Source organism: Falco peregrinus, chromosome 1, assembly GCF_023634155.1.
Source record: "Falco peregrinus isolate bFalPer1 chromosome 1, bFalPer1.pri, whole genome shotgun sequence".
NCBI classification, from domain to species: Eukaryota; Metazoa; Chordata; class Aves; order Falconiformes; family Falconidae; genus Falco; species Falco peregrinus.
Window position 1 is genome coordinate 948847 of NC_073721.1, and position 10745 is coordinate 959591.

At 41.5% G+C, this 10745-nt stretch overlaps 1 protein-coding gene across 18 annotated transcripts in view; it reads right to left on the minus strand.

Moving 5' to 3' along the window:
• Positions 1-4820, minus strand: part of JAKMIP3 (Janus kinase and microtubule interacting protein 3) — an 89693-nt gene extending 84873 nt beyond the window's left edge. For 9 of the 18 annotated variants that reach the window (XM_055791769.1, XM_055791789.1, XM_055791779.1 and 6 more), the window contains exon 1: positions 4598-4818. The gene's annotated coding sequence lies outside the window, so the exon portion shown is untranslated. Of the gene's footprint in view, positions 1-4597 lie in introns of all 18 variants that reach the window. The other 9 variants (XM_055791796.1, XM_055791794.1, XM_055791841.1 and 6 more) reach the window with 3 other exon arrangements.
• Between the last annotated feature and the right edge of the window lie 5925 nt (positions 4821-10745).

Consider the following 10745-nt stretch of genomic DNA (forward strand, 5'->3'; position numbering starts at 1 on the left):
ATGAGTGCTGTCGCCTGTGCTGCCAGCACCTGCCTGTTCACAGCCATGTACTCTGCGTTCTGCTCATTCTCTCTTAGACATTCATGTGTACTCCAACCACTTTTTGCTGAACTGAACCATACCTAAAATCGGCCTTCCCATCCAACATTTCCCAAGGAATACTGTCAGGATAATCTGGCCTTACCTAGTATGCAAGATGTAATTACGGTACTAGACAGTAACGAAATAATGCATTGTGATTAATCATTTTATTTTGCTAATAACACAAGCAACATGTAAAGATAAAAATGCCAACAAGCATCTCATAAATCACCATGGATATTTACTGCTATGGACCAAACACTCGGTACTTGCTAGCTCCTGTCTTTGAACCAGGGCAAAATTCAGGTATCACACTGTGGTACACAAATCTCTTTAATTCTCCAAAGTGACAAAGGCTGTGGCTATAAATTACTGTCTACTTCAACATACAAACATGACGATATCACTGTATTTAGGGGACTTTTTCTTCCTATTTTTGTGAAAACCTGAAACTTAGTCTTTGAGGTAAAGAAAAATCTATGCTTTGGATGATTGTATTAGATTTCTTCCATGCCTTCAAGTTTCTCATTAACTTTCTTTGCCAATACTTCTTTTCAGATAGAGTAACAAAACATCACATACAAGAATGAACCCTGTCTCTACAAAAAGCCAACATTATGGAACATTTTGATGGAGCTTCAAAATCTAGTGTTATCCTGTGGTGTGAGCACCAGGTACTGGTTGGAAAACAACTTCTGATTTAGTTTGATCCAAAAGGAATCCAGACTGTGGATGCTGAGGCCATACCATCATGCAAACCAAAGTGCAAATGGGTATCATCAAGAGTAACACTTTAAAAGTACTGTCCTCATCCAAAGTAGACACATTCTTCTTATGTCATGGGTAGAATTCATCTGTTATGGAGGCAGCTAGAAAAGTAATGCAATGTCAAATGAATCAAATCATTATTTTAATATAGAATTAGTTAAAATGCAAAATGTAGCAAAAACTTTTCAGGAGGGCCATGGGAATATTAGTGTAAGAGGCCTAACAGAAGTTAGTGCAAATCAGTAAATCTTCAAACACTTTAGATATTTAGCAAAAGTTCTCCCTCTGGGCATATCTTGAGTCTCTGAAGTCAGTAAGGTTTCTGACATTGACTCAGTGGCATCAGAATCAGGCCTTTTGTGTGCAATTTCATTTTTAATTAAACATCATTAATATGGAATTTGTTTCTGCTTTACATTGCAGTAAAATACAGTACGTGCCAGGGGACACATCTATTATGTAACTAAGGGTCACGCAAGACAAAACAGAGCAGTCAGCAAGAGATGAGCAGTCTTTTTGGTATTAAAAGCCCAAGCTGAATCTATACTGATTTTCAAAGGGTTGAAATAGAGGAATCGGGGTTGCCACAGGCTGATGGACAGTCTGAACAGCATCTTACCCCATCGCAGTCTTACATAGCTAACAGTTTGCTCTGCAATCAGTACCAGGCTGCTTCCAGTGGAATCAATTCTGGCTATGAACTATGGCAAAATCAGCCTCACGCACTATCCAACATCATTTGGGCAGCAGCTTTCCAGACAGATGCAAGTTTCAGTTAGTCCTGGGACATGTCATCCTAGCTAGTCTGGGAAAGCTCAGGAGGCATTGCCCTCCTCCAAAATCCAGATGTGCAGCCAGCCTCACCAAGCAGCCAGGTCTCCCAGCTGTGTTATGAACTGACTCTTCTTTTCACCTGAGCTCCATGAAAAACAAGGTCCCTGTTTGCACATGACCTTGTCAAGGTCAAATGACCGTGGCACTGGTGGAATAGCCTGAAAAAGCAGAACAGGATATCCACTGGGTTTAAAGAAAAACAACATGTCACACTCTGCCACTTGCATGTGTGTTTGGGGAAAAAAATTTCATCCTGCAGACGAACTGCATCTTGCAGACGAACATCAGGCCTTTCCCAACTATTTCTCCTCAGGCACTGTGTCTGCTTTTATGGAGTACAAACAGACGGGCACGTTGGAGGAGAAAGGAAGCTACACAGATGAAAACTTACTGAACTTACATCTTGATTCTGCATTATCAGTGAATAGCAAATCCCTAATCACATTTTCCTGAATATGATGATTTGTGGATTTGCAGAGAACTGAAGAGTTTTTATAAAAAATCTACAAGGTTGTCATTCTCCATTAGAATAATTCCTGGAGAATTGTATTAAATTCCCGAGATCTTTCAGGGGTTTAGGTCTATTTGACTACAGACCACTTTGCTGTAATTGCCAATGGAAAATCAGGGAACTACCTTTCTAGGTTATACAACTGATAGAAATTGCATAGTATTTTGCCACCAGTAACAGCCAACATTTGATGCTCTAGGAACAAGTAAGCTCTCCTTTTCCTCAACATGCAGATAAATGCTACTAGCCAGTTGTGTTCAAATGCAGATAGGATCACAGGAATGATTTAATTTGGAACTCTGAAGTACTGCCAAATATTTGGCCACTTTTAGCATAACATATATTAGTACAAACGCTGTTACCTGTCTTAAAATTACTCAGTCCTGTTAGAGTCTCACAACGAGAGTAGCTGGATGGAATAGCTTTGTGTTCAAGTCCTACATCCCAGTCAATTGGTTTGTGTAAAATTTTTAGAACCTTCTTTTTTTTAATTATTTTTCTATTTAAGCTGAACTTCTGCAGTTGATTATACATGAAGAGCTGCACCACAGAAGGTGATAAACTTACAGGACAGATCTTTTAAAGGAAAGTGTTAAAAAAAGATCATTATTTAAAGGCCTTGACTTGATAACATTAATTTGCTGACACTATTTTGAATTCAAGCCATCTGCAAAAGTAGTATTTTAGAGATGTGTTTTGGGGGGGGGGGGGGGCAGGAAGTGAAGCAAAGTTTTATTCTTCATATAAATTGACAGTGCACTTGGAAACTTACTGTAATTTCACCAAGTAGGAGGTGTTGACAACTGTCACTTTCAGAGCATACAATAAGGGAAAGATTTATAGGCACACAGTTTCACAAATATGTTCAACACTAGTATTTTTCAAGACAACCAGTAGGCCTTAAGCACATTTTCTTAAAAGTCATCTTAAAATGGGGTGCTATTTTTTCCATCAGGGCCCTAGTGACAAATGCAACTTCTTCTAATCAGGGTATTTTTGACCTCATACCAGTGTCATTTGCTTTTAATTCACCACTACAAAACCTAAACTTTATACCAGTCTGGTAAGAACAAACGAGTCAGACAGCTGACAAGAGCCAATACAAAAGAGACAGAAAGTCCTCTGCAAAAGTATTAAGACAGCCTCTACAAAACTTTCCATTTCTGAGCATACTTTAAGCACCTACCATACACTTAAACATACAGAGAAAAGTGTACAAAAGGTGGTAGGTTAAGAATACTGTATGTCAGCTGAGAGCTGCAAGGCTAGACTGACAGCAGTGAATGTCTCCTGCCATTAAACTGTTATTTTACAATATAAACATTTTTCTGGAAGTATCATGACGTGAGAAATAACAGACAAAAGTCAATCTGACTCCAATGTATTTATTTTCTAATTTCTGTCTGCATTTTAAACAGTGTCAGTAGAGGCGCAGCCACATTTACTGAAAGGATAAGAAATCTTGATGAGAGAAATGACATTTAAAACCACCAAGGGAGCAAGCAGCTGGGAAAAAAAAGAACTTTTTTTCTTAATCTAACAGGTTAAACAGCACAGAATAGGAAGCAGTTCTCAAGATACGCAGTATATGCATTGGAGTTCAGAAAATAGGAAATATCCAAACCAGTTACTCAGTGAGAATAGAAAGCAGATTATTTTGTTACAGTAATTCATCATAACTTATATTACCCTGAAACACCAACATTTAGGGCTGCAGAGGAGATTTATCAGCAATTACAGGACCTGACATTTCAACTTAATCATATATGACAGAGACTCTATGAAGATCCTGACGAATAACTGGAGCAGGAGGGCGCAGCCCACTTAACCAATGAAAGGCAGAGACACTCTCCTCGATGGGCTTGCTGGCATCCTAAAGCAAAGCTGTTGCAAATCAGAGCTATGTTTATTAACCACACCAAGGAGAAACTAGGTATTAAGGGGGAAAAGAAATCCAAAACATAGAATGCAAAACAGGAAATTTGAAAATGGATTACACAAAACCTTACGTGTAACATATAGGTATATATATAGCAAACACTATGTACATACTTAGATATGCATAAACACATATAGGAACTAACCTCACAGGCATGCTCCATCATGATGCACACTGCTTGTCTGCTTTACCTGAGGATAGTACCATTCCTTGTATGCAGTGCACTTCATTTTAAAACCTGTAGGCTGCTCCTAGCAGACAGATTTAAAAGGATTTTTATGATGCACGCTGCAAAAGGCTAAAAAAAAATCCATCCCTGCTGCATAAGATTATATTTTCCATCTCTATCCTCTGAATAGTGGAATCGGATGAGAAATGATTCATCAATCAGTCCCAGGAAGCATTTAGAGGACAGAGAAGAAAAAAAAAATAAAAAAATCAACCATACAGTAAAATCTGCTCACCATGTACACACACCCAAAGTGAAGAATCAGACCAGGCTAACTGAGGAGAAGCTAAAGATGAATTTCACAAGAAGGCTGCAGTTGCTGGGTGATGCACTGTAAATCCTGCTCCCTCCGGGGAGAATGAGCTCATTGCGAAGATCCAGCAGCCGCCCCTCAGCCATTGCAGTGTCACTGCAGCTTGCAGCTGAGTGCAGGCACGTCATCACACGAGCTCCCTGAAAACTGAAAGCCCTCCCTTTCAGAAATCTAGAGTCAAGCATGCTGGTATAAAACCAGCACACCTCCAACGCAGATCGATGTCCCCTTGTACCTGGATGCTGCTAGAAGGACTTGCATTTTCAGCTTAATTATGAAGCCAAAGATTTGCATCTAGCATGGAGTGAATGTGAACTGAACTCTTCCTGAAGCAGGGGCTAAATTATGAAAAAGGTGGAGAATATTTGAAGGATATTTGGATTTAAAAACAGATAGCAGCCTTTGCACGGCTCCTAGCAAAGGAGATGAAACCAAGTTAAACAATGGTTTGGGTGGGAAGGGACCTTAAAGACCACGCAGTCGCACCCCCTGCCCTGGGCAGGGCCCCCTCCCCCCAGCCCAGGCTGCTCCCAGCCCCATCCAGCCTGGCCTTGAGCACTGCCAGGGATGGGGCACCCACAGCTGCTCTGGGCAGCCTGGGCCAGCGCCTCGCCGCCCTCACGGGGAACAATTTCTGCCTCACAGCTCATCTGCATCTCCCCTCTCTCAGCTTAAGGCCATTCCCCCTTGGCCTGTCACCACGTGCCCACGTACAAAGCCCCCTCTCCAGCTTCTTGCCGGCCCCTGTAGGTGCTGGGAGCTGCTCTAAGGTCTCCCCGGAGCCTTCTCCTCCCCAGGCTGAGCAGCCCCAGCTCTCCCAGCCCGGCTCCGTAGCAGAGGGGCTCCAGCCCCCTGACCATCTTCGTGGCCTCCTCTGAGCTCGCTCCAACAGGTCTGTGTTATATGGACATCCTTACATGTGTAAATGCAGGGTCCGGCACTGGAGCTTCTCTCTTTAAGTAACATCATTATTGAATAGCCCCATTCTCTGAATTTACATGGAAATGGTAATATGGTGGAAAAAAGGCAGGTATCTTTACAAACTCCTGTAAGGTATGATGATTTGAGAATTAAAGCACAGCAGATATGAAAACCATGTCTTTAACTCCTAGCTTGCTGTCCGTCACTACTTTTCATAACTGAAAAATTATTGATTTTCAATATTCATACTCACCACACTGAAAATTCCCCTTTACATCAGAACTGAATAACAAATACTGATAAAATGAATGTGTTTGGTTACAAGATACTCATAATAGCCCCACACTGCAAAATGATCTAGAAGTAAAGAGGATATGGGACCTATTTATTTGTTTTTTCTATCTTCCTGACAGTGAAGACTGGGAACCATTCCCAGTGAATGTCAGTGAACTGCTGACAGGCAAGACAGATCTCAGTACAAGACTGGAAAGCAGAAACCTACCCTGAAGCATATTCTCAATTTTTAGAAGGAGGGTGTGGGGTTCTTTCCCACTTACATAATACCTAAATATCTGAAACTTTCCATTTAAAAACCTGGTTTTCTCCAAGTCCAAAGCCCCCTATGCTGTGCAGCACCTGAATGCAAAGCCAAGAAATGTGTGCGACTTCTAAGCAGATTCCTAGAAACTTGTTCCTATTTTTGCGGTTAACCACTGTTGTATTTCTCATGCCCTCCCCCCCTGCTCTGCAGTTTAATTATCCTTTGACAAAAGTGCATGTAGAGGTATTTTGAGAAAATCACTAGAACAAAATTTCTGTTTACTGCATAGAAACAGCTAGAAAGATAAAAATATGACAAAATACCCAGTGACAGGAAACTGCAAGAACAGATTTGCTTTGCTTTTTGCTATCATAGTCATAGACTCAAACTTCTCCTCTTTTCTGTCCATCCATACCGTGCTGCATGGCATGAAACAGTCATATTACTCAGAGACACAGGCTCATTTACAGGAGTGTTTTTTCCTCAGCCCCAGTCCTGGCTGCTCATCTAAAACTTTCTGCCTCTTTGGGATCCCACCGAAGTCAGTGAGTCTCTGTGGGACAGCCTGCAAGCGACATTGCAGGATCAGTGCCTCAATCCACAAACACAGAGCTACCAAATTTAGGGTCAAACACTGGCAAAGGTGAACTACCAACTCCAGAAATCTCTGTTTTTAGCTTTAACAAAACCTCAACACTTTTCCTTGCTCCTTTATCACACAAATACTTTTTAATATAAGATCTCACTACACCTCAGCCCACTCCACAATGACCAGACCATCAAATCACACACATTCAAGCCAGTTCCCCAGTTTAACCTGGGAACTATCTCCCTCAAGGCACAAGGATTCACTGTGACTGTGACGAGAGCTGTGCAAACAATAGCTTTTAAACTGTTGGATAATTAAAAGTATTTTCTATTTTTAGAGTTGAACTGCAACATTTTGAGGGAATGTGTGAGTAAAACAAGTAATACTGAAAGCAGTGTTGTAAGTGTTATAAAGCAAGAGGCCATCGTTAGTTTACATCACTCAAAGAATCGGGTTTTGTTTTTCAGCTGGCAAGTGCTAGGGAAAAAGCATTCTTCTGGCAATTTCCATTTACTGAGCTGTATCCACTGCAGGATTGTCCAAAGCACTCCACTGCACAGTGCTTTATCATGCAGAACAAAAATGTTAATGAACTTCAAAAACCTGAAGTTAGGAAGTACATAAGAGCTGAAAAAAATTTTATGCTCCACTATTCTGATTCACACCAGAAGCAGTCACAATTTCTTCCATTTTAGAGGTGGAAAAGCAAACTAATAGAAGTCTGGGTTTTGTTGTAAACATTCTGATTTCTGCCTTTTTCAGCTATGTCGGCACACAGTTTACAACTTCTCTGTAATACAGATCAGCATGTCAGCCAGGTGATTTTACACATGGCACTCTCCGCAGCTATCTATAGAAACTGGGCATGAATCTTTTCCTCAGCCTCTTACTCAGTAATTGCTAGAGATAAACGTGAAAGACACTGTATAAAATGCACAGCAAAGCCCTGGGATTGGAGTAGTTATGACAGACGCAGCTTTTTTTCTTTGTTTCCTCTTGAAATGGAACAAAATGAAACCTTAGTAAAGAAAACACTGCAATGAGATCTTGAGGTAAAGGGTATTAGGCAATGCTTTGATAAGCGGGGACACTGCTCTGCTGAAGAATGTGCAGACTAGACAACCAGGCTCACTCCAGATCGTTCTGCTGGAGAACACTTTGCACCTCGTCCTCTGGAGCAGATGACACCTCCTGGCTACAGCCAAACAAAAGATGTCCTGAGAGAGCCCTTCTTTACTTTCAGGTAAGCTTCCATCTGCATTTCTAATGTCAAACCTGGTTCTACCAGCATCTTTTAGAAGTAAGAGAATGATCTTTCTGAGTCCTAATGGTAGTTATCCATCTGAGTATCTAAACCAAATTAAGTCCCACTTACAGTCAGTGAGTCCTGTTTCCTGCACCTGTCCAGGCTGCAAAGCCTGGATAATCCTGTAAGGAATGAATGATACTAATGATCAGATTTTTGTCTCTAGGCTGTCAGAAATTCCTGTAAGAAAGAAATAATACATAGAAAAGAGACAAGCATATGCAAGAAACAGTGATGTGCACTCATAAATTAAACTTGAAGAAATCAAATCTCACCAAAAAGTAACAAGATTTGCCTAATTAAAAGGCCCGGGCTGTTTTGCACCCAAGTTCTGGTTTTATTTCACTTGTAAAAGGATCTCATATCCTCTGTCTTCTGGTGCAAATGCCTTTTAAAACCTAACAGTAAAAATTATACAAAAGGAAACTCCTAAGTTCGTTTAGTTTCTTTCAAATCCTGATGAGACGTTATTTTACTCTTCTCTGCTTTCTTCTTTACTTGTAAGATGCATGTTTCGTTCACAGTCTTGCTGCCTGATCCCATGACGTCAGCTGACTCGATCTGCCAGAAGAAACGCACAAAATCTGCGTCCTCACCAGCAGCTTTCAGGACTGGTGGCACTTGCAGCTGCCATTTTGTTGGGGGGCTCCAGGGGTGGCAGGGAGCAGAGCTGAGGTGCAGAGGCAGGCTCTGGCTCAGGTCATGCCATGCCAGAAGCAGCTCAGGGGGATCTCAGACTGTGGTGCCAGTGGGCTCGGGCTCCCCAGCGGTACCCAACAACTTGCACCCAACAGTTTGATCAATTGTATTCACTTCTAAGCTAATGTAAGCCAATTTAAGATCACCTACATAAGACCCTCCCTATTTAAATCACTTCAGAAATACATTTGCTTATACTGGTATGATTACCATGGGTAGACCTAACCCCTAGTTCCTTTCCTTCTTTAGACTGTAATATTAAATCAGATCATTAAATTCACTCTGTGAAGATTGTTACGGTTTTTAAATCTCAGATATAAAGAACTCAAACCAGTAAGCCATAGGTATCTATTAGATCTCCTCATGTCAACAGCCTGGAAAAGTATGAATGGCTTAGAAGAGCGTATCTGAGAACAGTTTGGTAATTGATGATGAACACATTCCAAGAAATGCACAGTACAAAAATCTATGTACTGGTTGGATTTCCAGAGGCAGTCAGGAAGGTTAATAACTAAGCCACTGCTGGCAGTGAAAAAGATGAAAGCTGGTAGTTCTCGGATTTCAGCAGCTTTTGAAGACCTATGTTTTGCACAGGTGAGAACGACAGCAGCAGCATGGTGCTGGAGGGGACTAGGAGGCATGTAACGGAAGCAGTGAGCTTCATCTCGTGTTGTTTGGAGACAAGTCACCATCTGAAGTGATGTGGGCACATTGTCCCAAGTCAGTCCTGGGGCTGCCCTCTGGTTGCACCTATCTTATACTGTATCCATTATAAAGTTGGTATAGGTTACTTTGGTTTCTATTAATAAGAAACCAAAGAAATTTCAATCAAAAGTATCCATTTTAGAACTAATTTAAGTTTATAATCAGTTTGGGATTACAAACAGCTTTTGTGTAATGCCTAAAATAATTGCTCCTCCCAACTGTTGCAAGTTGCCACATCAGTACAAAAACACATGCTTAACACCAAACACAAAATTGAAGTTACCTGACCAGCAAGCGTGACTTCATAACTATCAAAAGTATCGCTGCCTTTAGTCCATGGAGGAGGTGGGTCACTGTGATTTAAAAGGAAGTAATCAATATGTGATTGTTCTGTTAACATGCAAGTAAACAAAATTAAAGTGAGTTCCAACCTGCAAGAGGATCATAGCTTAACAGATTAGTGAGCTTTTGAAGATTTCATCCAATAGAATTTACGATTTTCAGTGATCACAGCAGAGTGCTTTTCTGGCAATAACCAAAAATCTTTTACTGTAAAGTTTTATATGAAAATAAATGCATTCATCCAGTTACTAATGAAAGATCAAAGAAGTAAGACATCACAGCTGATTGTGATATCTTCTAGTATAAAAGATTAGATTGATCCTGTGTTATACCTGCCTTAAAGCAGAAAAGGCTTCTGGTAAATAAATTTCCTGAAGGGGAGGTCAGTCAGCAGAACACAGTGAAAGCGAGCACCTCGCAGAGCTGGCCGGCAGCACTGACAGCTGCACAGCACACTCTGCACCTTTGGCTGCCTTACTCTAATCTTCCTTTTGGAGGGCAGGCACTGAAGAAAGGGGCTGTCACTTCTTTTTGTCAAGGTCTGAAGCTTGACTGAATGACTGGTCTCGTGTCTTCTCTTGCCCCATGCCAGGCAAGCAGGGCTGGGTGGTGAGAAGAAGCAACAGACCCCATCAAAAGTCCAGCAATCCTCTGGCAAAGGCACACCCATAAACCACATCAGAAGATCCAAATACCCCAGGAGCAGGGCCAGGAGCAGTCAAAGCACTGGTAGCACCTCTCCAAACTGGAGCAAAGGCCCAGCAATGGGTTCCATCAGGTCTCCAGGGCCATGGGCAGAGCGTGGGTGGGAGAGGACCTGGGGTGGCTGCTCAGGGCCAGGGGGGCACTAGTGTGCCCAGGGCCCTGGCATGGTCTCTGTAGAGTTAATTCCAGCTCTTGAGCACAGATACCACATTTTAGGCACTTACATATATTTATCATAACTAGACATGTAATTATACCTGCT